A 17,339-nucleotide genomic window follows, 5' to 3' on the forward strand; every position below is an offset into this window, starting at 1 on the left:
GAACCGGGGAATGTCAGGATAAGATTTATGTTTAAAAAGAAGCGAAAGGACACCAATTAAACTGAGAGAGGAGATCTGGAAAGAGGATTTAGGTTCATGTCAATACTCAGGCTAGACATATTGACGGAAGGAAGGAAGCCATGTGGTAAGGACGAGAAGAGGAAGCATGGGATATAACATTTTAGGAGGTAAAACCCTTGAACTCCCTGCTAGGATTGGGAAGGGAAGAAGAGGAGGCGTCCTGGAAGGTTCCAGGTTCCGGGCTCAGCGGGATAGGGGCGGGGAGTGAATGTTGTAGGCAGATAAGCAAAGGAAGAGTCAAAAGGCAAAGAGCACAGAGGATAAGCCTGCGCCAACATTTTAGAGCCTTGGTGGAGGGGAAGGGTCTTCAGCAGCTAAAGGCGCGAAAAGAAGCGATCGTAGAAGAAAAGGAAACCAATATGAGAAAAAGCGTATATGTATGTATGAGTAGGGCAGTTTGCTATACAGCAGAAATTGACAGAACCATGTAAATCAACTATTTTCAAAAAAGAAAAGAAAAGGAAACCAGAAGGCTATGCGTTCCCTGATGCCAAAGAGGAGTGTTTAAATGAAAGCCCTCGGTTAAAGGACGTTGGCCATTATGGGAATTCATCCTCGTTTTAGAATTCTAATGGCAAGTTAGGGGCAACCGTGGAGTCACAAATGCAAATCCTTAGTCCTCTGTCTAGAGCAGACAATCTGTTAATTAGTGTCATAAACAGACTTTATATATATCTAAAAGCTACTCCTCATTACTCCCTTAAAAGGGAGCTGAGGTTGACCCCGACGTGATTTGAACACGCAACCTTCTGATCTGGAGTCAGACGCGCTACCGTTGCGCCACGAGGTCCCCGGCAAATCGCTCTTTTTCTCCGGAATTTGGATTTTAAACAATGCTTTCTCATGGCCCGAAGGCTCTAAAGATTTAGTTCTTTTTGCTGGTAGACTTGGTCATTTTTCTCTCCGCTATTCATGGGCTCGCTAATGTTTAGTGGAGAAAGAAAAGGGGTTAACCAGATTAAATATTAATCCACAACCCCAAACGCTCCAGATGGGGAAAACTCAGTGCTTTCTCACATTTGACCTTTGCACTTGTCGAATTTTTCCTGTTTTGAGAAAAATCGTGCAGTTATTGAATTTGGATCCGCAGTGAAATAGGTGTAAAAATGGCCAAGATGTCTGAACTACTACTTTTCCTATAATTTTACTAGACTTCTCTCTCTTTTGAAAAAGACTCCCAGACTTGCACTGCCCTGCGGTGTTAGGTCTCGCCCCCCACTAACCGCCCCCACCCCTCGCCCATCCTTTCTCAGCGCACGCCTGGCCCTATTCTTAACCTGGTGAAAAGATGCTTTATCCTCAAAAGGCTGAAATAAAGGGTTTGCCTTCCCAGAAACCCTCTCTTCTCAGTGGGAATCCGTGGGCCTTTGGGTCTGTAGTGTCCACGTGTCACTCAGTCCACAACAACTCCAAGCAAATCGCTCTTATATATTGAGCTCTTAACCATTTTCTAATAGCCCAATGTCAGCAGACCTTCCTCCAATCTGTGGTTGTTAAAAAGGTGCTCGCGGACAGGACGGGGAGCAGGGCACCTGCTGGGAATTTAGTAGTACAAATCCTCTCCACACCCTAGGCCACCTCAATCAGACACTCTGAAGGTGGCCCCCAGCAGTGTGTGTTTTAAGCCCTCCCTGATTGTGACGCAGGGAGAAGTTTGAGATTCACTGCCCCAACCTAGACACCCAACACTTTGCTCACTCAAGAAAATTAACTTCCAGTCCGTCTTCCAGGATGGAGGGGCAATGCAGCATTAGTTTGCTGCCTCAGCAAAGTGCCACAGATTGGGTGGCTTAAGCAACTAACTTTTTTTTTCACAGTTCTGTCAACAAGTTCGTAGAGGACAGTCTTCCTCCTGTGTCTTCACATTGTCCTTCCTCTGTGTGCTGGTGTCCTGATCTTTTTTTATAAGAACACCCGTCATTGGATCAGGGCCCACCCATATGACCTCAGTTTACTTTAATTACCTCTTTAAAACGCTGTCTCCAAACACAGTCGCACTTTGAGATCCTGGATGTTAGAGCTTCGATATTTGAGGGAGGAGGATGGGAAGGGGGACAAGAGGACACAATTCAGTTCCTAACAGGTAGTTCCCAGATAAGCTACTGCTGACAGTTCCTGAGCCTGGGCTGGGGCATGAGTATGGAGTTTCTGTGGTATAAATCTGATCACCTCTTCGCTTTCCCTATGACATTTGTTTAGGATTCAACTTTCTCAAGTCTGACAAATCAACTACCACACTTCAAACGCCTTTCCAGATAATAATATTTTGTTCTCTCCTGACCTTTTGATCCTATTTGAACACGTTTTAGAGTTGTTTTGAGTGGGATTTTTGGAATTCACAAAAGTGAATTCTTGTCTTAAATCTACAATCTTTACCTAAAAGCACTGTAAGGCAGCAGAGGTTTCCTGGGGATATAAAGCAAACCAGCTCTATCTTTTCCTCTCCTTCATTTCTCAGCACCTGGTCTGGCCCTTCTCCCTGATTCCCATCAAAAGATGAAGTGCTCTATTAGTTATTGCAGCATCAGATTCCTCTCCCTGGCAGTTATGTAGGTTGTAACTTTATAGACTTTTTTTGCCATTAGGTTCAATTTGTTTTCCCAACCAGACGATAAGGTTTCTCCTAGTTTGCAGTAAGTTTTCATTCTGTTACGAGAGTGATGTTATTTTATTTGAACAAATTTGCTAAATACACCTTTAGGACCGTAGCAGGACCACGTGGCCTAATGGATAAGGCGTCTGACTTCGGATCAGAAGATTGAGGGTTCGAATCCCTTCGTGGTTGCTGTGGGGTTTACCTTATGGTTACTGAAACCAGTTCCAAATTTTCGTGCTGACCACCCCACTATTTATTACCTCATTTTTTTGGTTACAGTCAGTAATCAGAAACCCCCTTTTCACTGTAACAGTTTCATCCTCAATGTATTTCCTCTCCACACCCCTTCTTTACTTTTTGTTTCTTTTCACCCGTTCTGTCTCTTCACAGCATCTCCAACAGTCGGTTCTCCCGGTCTGCCCTTCTCAAAATTTGGAACGCGGATCAGTGGCAACATCTGGGAGCTTCTTAGAAATGCAAACTTTCTCAGCCAGTCCCAGTTTCCTCTCAACGCTACCCTTGAACTACAGAATTAGAAGTTTAGGAGTGGGACCCAGGAATCCAACTTCCAGGTGAGAACTATACACATTGGTGTGCGAGAACCATTCTGGACCTTACAGGCTGTATAATGTCTCTCAAGTTCTTCCCGCCCATTCGACGACGGTGCAAACACATCAGACAGAGCCTTTCACTATTTAGCGGTCTGTGTGTTGCGGAGGGCGGGGTGCCGTTTGCATCCTTGGAGATGGCGTTGACTCATATATCTTACAATGAGCTTTCTCCATTGGACACTTGGTCTATCAGCTGACTTTATTTATTTTTCAATATATGTATTTTATTTTATTGAGGTATAGTTGACTTACCGTATTATATTAGTTTCAGGTGTACAATATAGTGATTTAAAAATTTTATAGATTATACTCCACTTAAAGTTATTGTAAAATCTTTGCTATAGTCCCTGTGCTGGACAATATATCTTCGTAGCTTATTTATCTTACACATAGTAGTTTGCACCTACCTGCTATCTAAGATTGTTATAACGGAGAGATGTGAAGCTGCCATAGAACCCCTAAGAAGGACTGGGTGGCGGGAAAAAGGTAAACAAATTTGAAAAACGTACCTTCTAACGCATGTAGGAAAATATAGTGGAAGATTCACCATTAGCAATCCCTGGAGAAATAACAGACTTAGGCAAAGAGCATTAATGATATTAAAACCCTTAGGAAAAAGGTTTTGGGAAACAGTATGTTCATGGTGTCAAAGGATCACCCCAAGATTATTTGCCAGTTGCAAAGAGAAAAAGAACAAACCCAGGTGGGGGAGGATGGGGGCTACTTTATCCTCACCCTCAGTGGGTATCCTGATAAGTGCCTCCTGATGTGAAGTACTGTATCAAGATCACAGTGTCGAGCCCCACATTTTTAACCTGAATCTAATCAGTTAAAGGAGTCCAATCATATAGAAGTAACTTCTAGTTTAGAGTAGAGGAATAATTAAAACTTGTCATGAGAAAACAATGGAAGAAATTCAGAGTGTGGGACATTCTAGAATTGGCTTGGACTTTTAAAAAAAGTTAATGACAAAACAATAACGACAACAGTAACAAAAAGCTGGGAGACTCTTCTGAACCAAAAAGGAACTAAGGAAACATTGCAATCAAATGCAGTGAATGAATGAATTTTGCTTGGACCCTGATTAGAAAAACTGGCTCCAAAATACATACTAAAGACATTTAAAGAAGGACTGGATATTAGAGGTTTTTATAAAGAATTGTTGGATCTTTTTTAGCTAAGATAATGGTATTCTGGGTATATGAGACGAGTTTAGGTAATACATGTTTATGTATGTAGGGTATGATGTGTCGTGATGTCTGCAAATGAATTTCATAGGATTCAACAGAAAAAGGCAGATAAGACTAACAGGGCAAAATGTTAATAATAATTGAATCTGGGTGGTTCGTATATAGATACTTTTTATATGCTTGAACATTCTTATAATAAAAGTTTAAATGTTTAAAGACGTCTTGGCAGAAGCTGTCCTATGTAAACAGAGGCCCTGACAGAAGAGCACGGGGCTCTGAAGAGACAAAACAGAAGGTCAGCATCAAGAAACCAGTGCCAGGTGAAGAAGGGCAGATCCTTCCTTGCCTCAGGAGTCCCAGGCTCCCTTGACAGTGTGGCCAGAAAGGGAGCTGGGAATGTTATCTAGATGCCCATGATGAGGGCCTCCTATGCCATCTGTGGACCACAGAGTACCTTTAAAGACTTTAAAGGAGGGAAGGAACCCAAACTGATTAGCATTATCAGATGAACACACCAGTTAGTGCTGATACAGCCCTCCCTACATTATCTGCCCTAAGCTATATCTCCAGTTCTCTCTCTTATTGCTGCCCTATCCTGTACCCCTCCAAAATGCAATGATGTTCCAGCCTGACAGCACTCTCATCCATTTCTCTCATGGTCTATAAGGTTTAAGTCTGGAACACCACTCCCCTAGGCAATTTGGCTCATTCCCACACATCCTTCAGATCTGAGTTTAACTATGATTCATTCCACAGGTATTTATTGAGTGTCCATTTGCCCAGACATAACAAAGGTATAACTGGGACATTTTTTCATGAAACTGGGAGACTAATGAGTACTTCTCCAGTCAATCACCTAACACATTCATGATTGGAATCTAGCACTCCTCCCATGGGCTACTACAGCACACCAGACCCCTCCCTTGTCATACTCAATGGTAAATGTTTACTTTTGTAATTGTTTACTCTAGAAATCCCTCAAAAAATGCCCCTACTTCTCTTGCTCTCCACCAGATGTGTGGCACCTAGCAAAGTGTTGGGCATGTGACTGTGCTCAGAATAAAATTTTTGAAACAATGAAGAAGTGAATGAATCTGTTCAGGGACAAGGGACCGGAGGCCAAAAGACTTTCAAGAAATTGGTACAATAACTCTAAAGAGAAACTGTAAGAACCTGATCTAAGAAAACAGGCCTGAGGCTTGGGAGGAAGAGCCAGATTTGAGAAATAACTTGGAGATTGATCTGAAATCTGGTAACCTGTGGACCTTGGGGAGAGAATCAGAGGATAAGGGAGTTCTGAGTCTTTAGTTTTTAGTACCTTGGTGTTTCTATCAAAAATTTGGGTTGTTGGAGGAAGTTCAAGTTTAGGAGAAAGGATGGGACATTCATTTGGAGATGTACTGCTTTTGAGATGACCATGAACATGCCAAAAGAAATAACTAGGACAATTGTATATTCTGGAGCCCAGAGGTCTGGGCTGGAGATAATTTTCAGCCCATCAGCACATAAGTAGTGGTTTATCAGTCATGCCTAGCCTTTCTGTTCCTGGGATGGAGCAGTTGATGAAATACAGAATCTTATACTTACTAATATACCCATACCCACAGACATACACATACAGATAAGACTGTGATAATAACTGTGTCGTTTTAGAAAGCTAGAGATTCTGGGGTTCCGTTCTTGCTTTGGAGGTGGAATTTGCAAATATTTTTTGCCTCTTATTCACAGAGTATCAGATAAAGTTGTTCTTCCTCTTGTGAGAAAAGGTCCCAAGCAGTGAAGTGGATTTGATTCTCAGAAGTATTTTTTACTTTCCTATTTATTCAAAAAATATTCTATCTAGTGCTTTAAAACATTTTAAGCATTACAAAGAGACAGGAGAGATAGGCTTCCTTGTGGAATATTTTGATGGATCCTCATTCTTGAATTTAAAAAATGATGGTGACAATAGCTGCTGACATTTGTTGAGCCCTAGTAACTACATTCCAGGCACTGGATTCAGTATCTGAGACGTAGGGTATCAGTAAGGAACAGCTTTGTCAGATTATTTTTTGAGGATAAATTTTCTACTATGGTAAAAATAAGAGAATTTTTAGAACTATTGCAACATATGGCAATTTGCTTTCTAGAAAAGACCAGAGCATTCTCAGTTTACCACTTGCTATAATTGAAGCTGACTGGCCCTTCTTGGGTTTCATCAACTGTTAATGGAATTTAGCATCTTTTGTTTTGCCTTTTTAAATTACTAAATCCTGAAGCATAGAATAAATGATATATAGTAACATGGAGAACATTGAAAGGCCGTCATAACGTATGTAGTCGTGGCCGAGTGGTTAAGGCGATGGACTAGAAATCCATTGGGGTTTCCCCGCGCAGGTTCGAATCCTGCCGACTACGGAAGTTGATCTGTTTTTTAGTAAGTGTGTTACACCTTCTGTTCTTGGTCGCATTGACCTTTAACTTGAAGACACTTTCTAAAATATCAAATAAAATATTAAACATCAACTCAGACCTTTTGCAAGTTACATCTAAACAGAGTTCTCGTAGACCATGAAAGAATCATAATGCATGAGTGACATAAAAGGAACCAATAAAACTATCTTTTATTACAATTCTGAGGTTTGGGGTTTTGAAACCTTGGTGACCCGAAAAAAGCAAGCAGAAGGAAAAGATTTCACACATTCATATTTAGAGCAACGTAGTAATGCTTGCTGCCACTTCCTTTTTCTGTGAGTGTTAAGGCCCCAGCTATCCGTGGGTGGGCCAGTGGCGCAATGGATAACGCGTCTGACTACGGATCAGAAGATTCCAGGTTCGACTCCTGGCTGGCTCGTCCAGTTCCCTTTTTGCAGGCTCTTTAAAATCCTGCAAATTTCCATCTTTCCCAGGCCTCTGAATTAATTATTTTATCTTTAAAATGTCTTCATTTATAATATCACTTTATACAAAATGACCAAAAAGTTAACATAGGCTTGAGCTATAGATCACTACTCTTCTTTGACATATATAAGTTTTCTTTAAATCAAGTTGCTAAATTGAATGTTTTTCGAAACTGATGAATTCTTACATCAGAGGTGTGAGGGGAAACTTAAAAAGAAAAGACCTTCCAAAAGCATCATTCTCTTGAGTGCTAAGAAGGGAAGTCTAAGAAAGAGAAGATTTCGAGATAGTAATTTCTTTACTTCTCTTTTGTTTTTAGATGTAGTTTCTTAGAGCCAGTTACTGGTTCACAGCACAGTTAAGGGAAGGGTACACATGTCTTCGCACATGAATAGTCTCCCCCATTATCAACATCCTCCACCAGAGTGGGTACATTTGTTGCAATTGATGAACCTACTATGAACCAAAGTCCATAGTTTCCTTACAGTTCACTGTTGGTGCTGTATAGTTCATGAATCTCAACAAACATATAGAATGGCATATATCCATTGTTCCAGTATCGCGCTGAGGACTTTCACTGCCTGAAAAATCCTCTGTGCTTTGTCTATTCATCCTTCCTCCCCTCACCAGCCTCTGGCAACGAATGAACATTTTACTATCTCCCTAGGTTTGCTTTTTATTCGAATGATACAATAGGTAGACTTTCAGATTGGCTTATTTCACTTAGTAATATGCAGTTAAGGTTCTTCCATGTCCTCTCCTGCCTTGTTAGCTCATTTCTTTGTAATGCTGAATAATAGTCCATTGTCTCGCGCACCTGCTTATTTATCCATTCACCTATTGAAGGGCATCTAGGTTGTTTTTAAGTTTTGGCAATTATGAATAAAACTGCTATAAACATCTGAGTACAGGGTTTTTGGTGGACATAAGTTTCAACATCTTTCGGCAAATTAACAAGGAGGGCAATTGCTGTAACAAGGAGGGCAATTGCCGGATGGTTTGGTAAGCGTATGCTTAGTTTTGTGAGGAACTGCCAAACTTTATTCCACAGTGTCTGTACCATTTTGCATTCCCATTAGCAGTGACTGAGAAGAGAATTCCTGCTGCTCCACCTCCTCCCCAGCATTTGATGTTCAGTGTCCTAGATTTTGCCGTGTGGTGGTATCTCATTGCCGTTCTAACGTTTCTCTTACCACACATGATGTGGAAGGAACATGTTTAAAAGGTGGGCTAAACACCTCACAAAGAGGATATACAGATTACAAATTTTCCTAATATAGTCTCTTATCCCGGCTCTTTGGAGGGAAAAGAAGCCAAGCTAGCAGAGGATGGTTTCGATCCATCGACCTCTGGGTTATGGGCCCAGCACGCTTCCGCTGCGCCACTCTGCTACGAGAAAGTGATTTCTAATAGTTAGTATTCAGCTTTTTTCGCACTTCTTTTTTTTCCTTCTCCCCAATCTGCAGAATTAAATTCATTCGTGCTTTCTTTCTGTTTCTCACTCTATTTCTGTCTCGCTTTCTCTTCCCCTAGATCAGTAATCTGTCTTTGGTACTGCAATAGCCAAAGACTGAACTAGCTTATTTTGGATACTCTTCTCCTGTGCAAAAAGGCATGCTTAGATGTAATGCCTGTTACTATGTACTATGTGAACGTGTACATCTATAACAAAATATCTGCTGATATTCCAGATGTCATGCTTTAAAGTCATTCTAAGTCATACAAAAGAATAGGTTCTGATGAAGTAAACGTGCTTTCCTTTACTTCCATGCTGTAATGTGATGGTTTGGAATCTTTTGAGGGTTCTCTAGTCCCAGGTAATAAAAAACGCACATTCCTGTACATTAAAAAAAAAAAAAAAAAAAAAAAAAAAAAAAAGGGTTTCAGGGTGTTCACAAAACATTTAGCCCAGAGGACTAACTTTCTCCGATGTCATGGTTCATTTCTTCTAGTCTCAACTTGGCAGTACAAATCGAACAAACAAAAACGCTGTGTTCCGGTTTTTTGCATCTGGAAATGAACTGACTCCTTCCGTGGTTGGCAGGAGTAGGTGAGTCGCTGAGAGCTAAGTATCTGCTTGTTCCGTAACCTCTCTGGCCAGAAAAAGCTGACCCAGGTGTGAAGCCGGTAGGCTTAGGTTACCCACTGGGGCCTGACTAGTTGTCTGTAAAGATCTGCTTAATTTCTGACGGTTGGAGAGAGATGGATGAGGAAATGGGTCAGGGAGCACAGAAGTGAGTGGGGAGAAAAACCTGGAAGTCGATGAAGCGTGAAATTCAGAGTTTGCAATAACAGAATAAAAATGTCTTCATGGGCCCAGAAATTAACGCCCAAAGCACGATTACACCAGTGTATACTCCTGTATACCTGTCTATTTATTTACTTTCTCAAGAGCATCGCACGTTGGAGGAAGCAGAGAATGCATGTTTTTCTTTCCCACATTCCGCTTCACAGACCACTACACCACCTAAACACTAAAACAGTTGACCCCGACGTGATTTGAACACGCAACCTTCTGATCTGGAGTCAGACGCGCTACCGTTGCGCCACGAGGTCCTGTGGGGGCCCTGTCCTCCTTTACCTGTCAACCTCATCTATGCAGTTAATTGTCGGTACTCAGTGAAGACCGCGCAAGTGAATACAAAATAAAGCCTGGTGACCTCCTTTCATTCACTTCTCGATTCTCTCTGCCTCCGAATTCTTCTATTTTTCATTGCTTCCTATTTTATTTCATTCCTTTTTCTTACCCAGTTTCTCCATATCCGTCAAAATAGACTTTTGGGGGAGTTTTTTTTTGTTTTGTTTTGTTTTTGTTTTTTCGTTTTTGTCTTTTTTAGAAATAGTAGGCATTCTGTTTAAAGTCGGCCCTTGGGGTTGGAGTAAGAGTAATAATGAGTGTCCGCCCTCTCCTCCCTCTCCCTAATCTGGGACGCTGACCATGGTTTTAAATTTGTTTTCAAAGTTGATGGTAGATTGTAACCACACACAAGTTTTTCTGTGAAATGAATTTACCTGGGGCCAGCCGGTTTAGTCGTGCAGCATCCCGTCTGCGGATAACGAGCGGCGTCTCCTTCCACCCACTCTTGTCCTTATTTGACATGATCGATATCCTACTGCGAGAGTTCCTCCAAATCCGATCACTTAATCTGAAACTGCCCCTAAGAAGAGCAAGAAATCTTTCTGCCGAGGAAGTGGATGATTCTGGCACCATGGTTTGGCTGGTTAAAGCGCCCGTCTGCGAAACTGCATACTCGGGTTTTGAATCTCAATGAAATTCCGTGCCCCGCCCCCGCAAGATCTAAATAATGGAGAGCTCGCTTTCAACTGCTAGGGAAAAACACTCTGAAAATGAATCCTAGGCTCTGGACCCATTTTCAAGATTAAGAAAGGGAAATTTTAATTTGCAGAGAAAGGTGTGTCTGTTTTACAGTAATGGATCATTTTTCAGAATATCCTGTCCAGTATCATGGAACCCCAAGGGCCGACTTTAAACAGAATGCCTACTATTTCTAAAAAAGACAAAAACGAAAAAACAAAAACAAAACAAAACAAAAAAAACTCCCCCAAAAGTCTATTTTGACGGATATGGAGAAACTGGGTAAGAAAAAGGAATGAAATAAAATAGGAAGCAATGAAAAATAGAAGAATTCGGAGGCAGAGAGGACTACTCTTCATTTCTATATTTCTGCCCAGGTGGATTTATAGGTGAGGAAGTGAAATACAGGAAGAATTCTAAAATAGTTTAGAAAATAATTATATGTTATTAAAGAGGTGATAATTTTTAGAATTTTGGAGAAACTTGTGTACCTCCAATTCTTATCTCTTTTCCTTTCTTTTCCTAGACTAGATGATGCATGCTATATATCAGCACCTAGTATACTCTATATTCTACTTATATGTTTGTTTATTATTTATTACAAGTAACTAAACTAAGGCACAGCCTCTTTAGGGGCCAGTACAACAGGTCAGCTTGCCTTCCACACACACGCCATATCCCCTTTGGTTTCCACACACCCTCTCACCACCACACCATGTCTATGGCTCCCTGCTAAGAACACACACCAGGAAGGTTGCCCAGAGGCATGGGGTCCTCTCTAAGAAATCAGACTCTCAGAGTTGATATATGTCCTCCTTTTGATTGTGGATTCCCCGTAACATGGAATCATTGCAGCGGAGGATGCTACAGTAGTTGTCAAAGTCTGTTTCCTTTTCTTCTTGGAAACACAATTGTCTTGGTCTGTTTGTTTTTTTGCAAAAATACCATAGACTAGGTGGTTTAAACAAAAAACATTTCTCAGGGTGCTGGAGCCAGAGAAGTCCAAGATCAAGATGTCAGGAGTTCAGTATGACTGTGTCCTCACATGGTAGAAAGGGTCAGAGTCCTCTGGGCTTTGTTTCATAAGGACACTAATTCCATCTGCGACATCGCCATCTAATCACCTCCCAAAGACCCCACCTCCAAAGACCACCACATTAGGGATTTGGTTTCAACAAAAGAGCTTGAAGGGGACACAAATATTCCTCTAAACTACATTTCCTAGCCTCCCTTGCAATTAGATGCGGCCCTGTGGCTGTGGTCAGAACAATGCCATGTGAAATGAATCATAACCAGCCAGTTTGAAACTTTGAAGCTTGACCTAGGACAATCTCCCATGGGAGTTCCTTTCTGCATCCCTTTGCCTTTCTGTCTGTCAAACGCCCAGGATCCAGCAGAGGACTTCACAGCCCTGACTCCAAAGTCACACAATGGTCCCTCAGCAACCATGTTAAAAATAACCAGAAAATCTGCTTTAGATGTTGTTTGAGAGAAAGACAAAAGTTTATGAAGGTGAAAAATTGAGACTTAAGGGAGTTTCGCTGCTTGTTTTTTTTTCAATGTGTGCTACAGAAACTGGTATCACTAATACAATAGTGGTTTATTGTCCCTTGCTTATAAATGTTCTGCGTTTTAGCACTTAACTCAGAATATCATAATCACAGCCTTCTCATAATATACCAAGTGATACAGCAATATGAGGCATCAGCACACACATGCTCCACATATGGCTGAAAATACACAAGTTTCTCCAAAATTCTAAAAATTATCACCTCTTTAATAACATATAATTATTTTCTAAACTATTTTAGAATTCTTCCTGTATTTCACTTCCTCACCTATAAATCCACCTGGGCAGAAATATAGAAATGAAGAGTAGTCCTCTGCAAATGTTATACTGCCCTAAAAATCTTTCTCTCTCTCTCTCTCTCTCTCTCTCTTTTTTTTTTTCCTGCTTTTTAAGGCCACCCCTATGGCACATGGAAATTCCCCAGCTAGGGTTTGAGTCAAAACTGCAGCTGATGCCAGCCTACATCACAGCCACAGCAACACCAGATCCGAGCCACATCGGTGACCTATGCTGTAGCTCACGGCAATGCCAGATCCTTAGCCCACTGAGTGAGGCCAGGGATTGAAACTGCATCCTCACGGATACTAGTCTGGTTCCTAAACCACTGAGCCACAATGGGAACTCCTGGACTTCACTTTAGCAATGACTTTATTTTAGACTGCTCTCTCTCTGGTGACACATGAGCTATTGCCAACAGATCCTCTGAGGGCAAAGTCCTCATGCCAGGTAGTGTGAATTCCAAGTAGGCAATGCTGTAGGATTGGGATATGGTCTGTTTCTCAAATATTCACTGCCTTTGTGTAAACTACCACTGCCTGCTTTGTGCTCAGCACTGCAGGGGTAAGAAAGAACAGCCAGGAAAATTTGTGAAAGACTTTTGTAATGAAAAACTTAATGTGTAATGGTCAAAAAAGATTATGGGGTTTCTCTTCAATGAAATATTGACCTTGTCTAGCAGACCTCATACCGAGGATCTCTGATTCCATAGGACTGAGCCCTTGTTTCTTTTTCTAGACCATTTATGACTTTGTAGAGACAGACGTTAACTTGCTGAGAATAAGATAGTTCCAGTCCTTGGCACTGCAAATGACTTCTCTCTGATAGAGAAGAGAAGATTTTGGAAATCAAATTCTCATTTGAACTACTTTTAACATTTTTCTTATTAATTAAGCAATAAGTTAAATAAATCATTGACACAGGCCCTTTTATTATGTTTACCTTTAAAAAAAATTACCCTTTATTGGAATAGGCAGGGTTTTCACCCCAAAGCCGTTACCAGAACGAAACAGGTAGGAAATGATAAAAAATAGTACACAATCTAGGGTTAAATTTTATGGAGGAAGAACAAAAAATATACAAAAGGGGAAGTTCTCTCTAGACTGTTGTGGGAAATAACGATTAATCAAACAAAAACACACGAGGCTTTAGTCTCGGGAAAAATTGCCGGAAACTATTCTGTCCGTAAAAACTCTACTGTCTTAGGAAGACAACAGCTGATTGTTCATTGTTCCTTTAATCCTCACAACAATGACGTCTGTCATCTACTGGGAGGAAATTTGCTTAAACTTCATGCATTGGCTTTAGGCTGTTACATTTATGTCCATTTGTGACTGTTCTAGCTGCATGGGTAGTTCTTATTTTGTTAATTTAACTTTTTCTACACACTTAATACGTCACTGAATTTGCAAAACCTCTTTGGAAAGGCTCTCTATTCATATGGAATTTTTTATCTGAGAGAGAAATAAAGGATTTACATTCTCTTTCCTCTTTTCTTTTTTTTTTTTTTTTTAGGGCCGCACCCCTGGCTTATGGAAGTTCCCGGACTGGGGGTGGAATTAGAGCTGCGACCGACCTACACCACAGCTCAAGGCACCACAGCTCACGGCACCACAGCTCAGAGTAATGCCAGATCCTTAACCCGCTGAGTGAGGCCTGGGAATTGAACCTGCATCCTCATGGATGCTGGTCAGATTCGTTTTTTCTGAGCCACGACAGGAACTCCCTTTCTTATTTATTTTTTTCATGGTGACTCTCAAGGTATCTTGGTTTCCCAACCATCCTGTGGGAGAGAATGAGGCAGAGCTGGAGTTATTTTCCGACCAGGCCCCTCTGCCACTGGGCTGGACCAGGGATCTGGGAGAATCCTGCAGCATCCTCTGCCCGCTCTATCCTTTCTGCTTTTCTCTGCAGGAATAATGCCCAGCACTTATGGCTCAGGCACATTGTTCTTTTGTCTTTTTTTTTTTTTTTTTTTTTTTTAGGCACATTGTTCTTGAAGGACTTTCCTTGGACAACAGTTCAGGCTTTACTCTTGCTTCTTCTGGGATTTCTCCTGCTGGCTGCACCTGGTGTCATCTGGAAATGTTGCCGGGAGAAAGAGCAAGAATGCTGGACCAAAGGCAAAGCAATCAGAAGACCGAGCCAGTGTGAGTCCAAAGAAGACTATGGAAGAAGGATTGGACAGAGGAGAAGGGAGAGGACCAGGATGAAGAGGATCAAAGGGATTTGCAGTTGAGGTTTGTTTTTGTTTTGTTTTGTTTTTGACAGAACAAGGCATTTATTACAGAAACACCCTCAAACCACACTGGAAAAGATGTTCACAAGGGTGGATGCAACAGAGACCAACCCTGGAGTAGAGGGGCACCCACATCAGGCCGTCCCACCCCCTGAAGTTGAGGTTTTTAATGCAGGCCCTTCTCCTTCAATACCACAGCGCTCCCTTTTTACTTCCCCTGAGCTATGACCCTGACTGTGACCTTCATTCTGGCACAGCTCACAGGACTCACGGCATACACAACCCAAGACGCAGTCTCCCAGAGGCCCTTTCCATGTACAACTGGTTCATCTCCTATGGAGGATACTGATTCATTTCTTGTCTTTTGCAGAGAAACTCCGAGAGCTTTGTAAGTCCTGTGCCACCCTCTCCCGTGTGTACGATCTGAGAGCCTCTCCTGTGCCCTTTCTCTCATGAGGTTTCTTTGTTCTACTTCAGGCTGGAGAAAAGCCCAGAAAGTGGATGGTGAGTAAATGGGAGTTTTTGTTTTTCATCGAAGACTGCTTCATTTAATAGGTGCTTTTATTCTGATCCTTTCCTCCGAGGCCTTGCTCACTCTTAACACAATCTGGACTTAATGCCTATAGTCCAGCCACTCTGCTCACACCTCATGGATGCCCCAAACGTTTTTCGAATCTGTGGCCAAAACTGAACTCCATCTCCTTCCCTGTCAACCTGCCCTTCCTCCTCTATACCCCTGCTGCAGGTGCTGCCACCACTCACCCGAGTGGGCTCCTTTCTCTCCTCTCTTCGGGGCAACTCCTTTTACTGCTTAGCCCCAGACCCCTTCTCAGGCAGAGACTACATCTCCCAATCTTTCTTCTTTTATCACAGATCCCTGGTACTAGATTACCAAGGCCCTTCTCTTAACAGCAAGCTGCTTCCATTCCCCTAAGAGCTACTGCTGCCCTTTTCCTTTTTAAGACTTTTTGTCTAGGGAGTTCCCTGGTGGCCTAGCGATTAAGAACCTAGCATTGTCACTGCTGTGGTTCGACTCCAATCCCTGGCCTCAGAACTTCCACATGCTGCTGTTTTTGAAGTTTGTATCATTGACCATAGCCTCCAGTTTGCTAAAACAGAAATCTGATTACATTCCTCTAAATTCCTAAAACTTCCGCAGCTTCCCATTGCCTTTTGCTGTCTTATCAGGATGGGGAATGATATGGACATTTGTAAATTCTAAAAGAATTTTCAAATTTTTGTGAAAAATTGTCTTGGAGTTCCATTGTGGCTCAGTGGGTTATGAACCTGGCTAGCATCCATGAGGCCTCATTCAGCTGGTTAAAGATCTGGCTTAGCGGTGAGTCCTGGTGTAGGTCATAGCTGCAGCTTTGTTCTCATGTTGCTCTGGCTATGGCGTAAGCCTGCGTCTGCAGCTCCAATTAAACCCGTAGCCTGGGAATTTCATATGCCATAGGTGCAGCCCTGAAAAGAAAAAAGAAAAATTGTCTTAATGTCGATTTTACTCCAAACATCCTAAGCAGATGCTGTATCACCTACTTAACATCTTTGTAATCAATTTTTTCTGAGTGGTTCCAGTTTCCAAGCTAACTGCTATATTCATAATTTCATTAGTAATAAATGAACTCCCTAATGACAGATTTTAACTTTTTTGTTTGTTTGTTTGTCTTTCCAAGGCATATGGAAGTTCCCAGGCTAGGGGTGGAATCAGAGCCATAGCTACCACAGCCACAGCCACTTGGGATCCGAGCCGCGTCTGCAACCTACACCACAGCTCACGCCAATGCCAGATCCTTAACCTATTGAACCAGGCCAGGAATCAAACCCGTGTTTGTGGGATACCAGTCAGGTTCATTACTGCTGAGCCACAATGGGAACTCCCAGATTTTAACTTTAAATGCTACATTTTTTAATTGGCTCCTTCAGGAGTTTGAAGTTATATTTTCAGATGTATTTGGAAATTAAGTTTTGTCTAACCAAGGTTTTTATATAACTCAACTGAAGAAAAACTACACTAAAATATAAAGTCCAATCCATGCATTCTTTTATCCCTGTGTTGCAGGCACACAATGGCCCAGTCCCGTTTCTGCTCTATCTCTGGACACTTCTCTGCATGTGCTGCCCCACCCTGGCTTGACCACACCATCTGCAGCGCCCCAATGCATCATTCAGTTTCCTGCTTCTGTGTGCATTTCCTTTGCCTGTTCGCCACACCTGGTTAACCCTGTTTACTCAGTCAGACAAACTAAGACAGACTCCTTAACTTCTCTGAGATTATTTTTCCCATACCTAGGAACTGACTTAATTACAACTACTACTCGAGCAGATGTTAGGAAATGAGATACGTGCTAGTTCTGTACTGGGTATGCAGGATACCCAGTACAGAACCAGCACGTAGCTAAGTTCAGTGAACATTAGCTGCGAGCCTCATCACCACATCCTTTTACCACGTCTCTGAAGCTGATGCAACCCTCCGCCCCAGAGAGAAAAGAGAAGCAGAAGGTGCCAGACTTCCTGTCCTGCCACCTGCACCTGTCCTTTCTGATCTGTTTGCTCTGATTTCAACAGAGCAGATGTCTT

General features: G+C 41.9%; 1 long non-coding RNA gene and 6 other non-coding genes across 8 annotated transcripts; 4 read left to right on the top strand and 3 right to left on the bottom strand.

Moving 5' to 3' along the window:
- Positions 800-871, bottom strand: TRNAW-CCA. The gene has a single exon. It is a non-coding gene; the product is annotated as a tRNA-Trp (tRNA).
- On the top strand, positions 1,340-17,111 carry LOC110261677. Of its 2 annotated transcripts, XR_002346127.1 has the most exons (5): positions 1,340-3,249; positions 9,311-9,408; positions 14,506-14,760; positions 15,130-15,263; positions 16,822-17,111. It is a non-coding gene; the product is annotated as an uncharacterized LOC110261677 (long non-coding RNA). The 2 variants fall into 2 exon arrangements; XR_002346126.1 differs by lacking the exon at positions 16,822-17,111 and having other exon boundaries at positions 15,130-16,056.
- TRNAR-UCG lies at positions 2,794-2,866 on the top strand. Its single transcript has one exon. It is a non-coding gene; the product is annotated as a tRNA-Arg (tRNA).
- On the top strand, positions 6,794-6,875 carry TRNAS-AGA. Its single transcript has one exon. It is a non-coding gene; the product is annotated as a tRNA-Ser (tRNA).
- On the top strand, positions 7,239-7,311 carry TRNAR-ACG. The gene has a single exon. It is a non-coding gene; the product is annotated as a tRNA-Arg (tRNA).
- Positions 8,678-8,749, bottom strand: TRNAM-CAU. The gene has a single exon. It is a non-coding gene; the product is annotated as a tRNA-Met (tRNA).
- Positions 9,843-9,914, bottom strand: TRNAW-CCA. Its single transcript has one exon. It is a non-coding gene; the product is annotated as a tRNA-Trp (tRNA).

Source organism: Sus scrofa, chromosome 7, assembly GCF_000003025.6.
Source record: "Sus scrofa isolate TJ Tabasco breed Duroc chromosome 7, Sscrofa11.1, whole genome shotgun sequence".
NCBI classification, from domain to species: Eukaryota; Metazoa; Chordata; class Mammalia; order Artiodactyla; family Suidae; genus Sus; species Sus scrofa.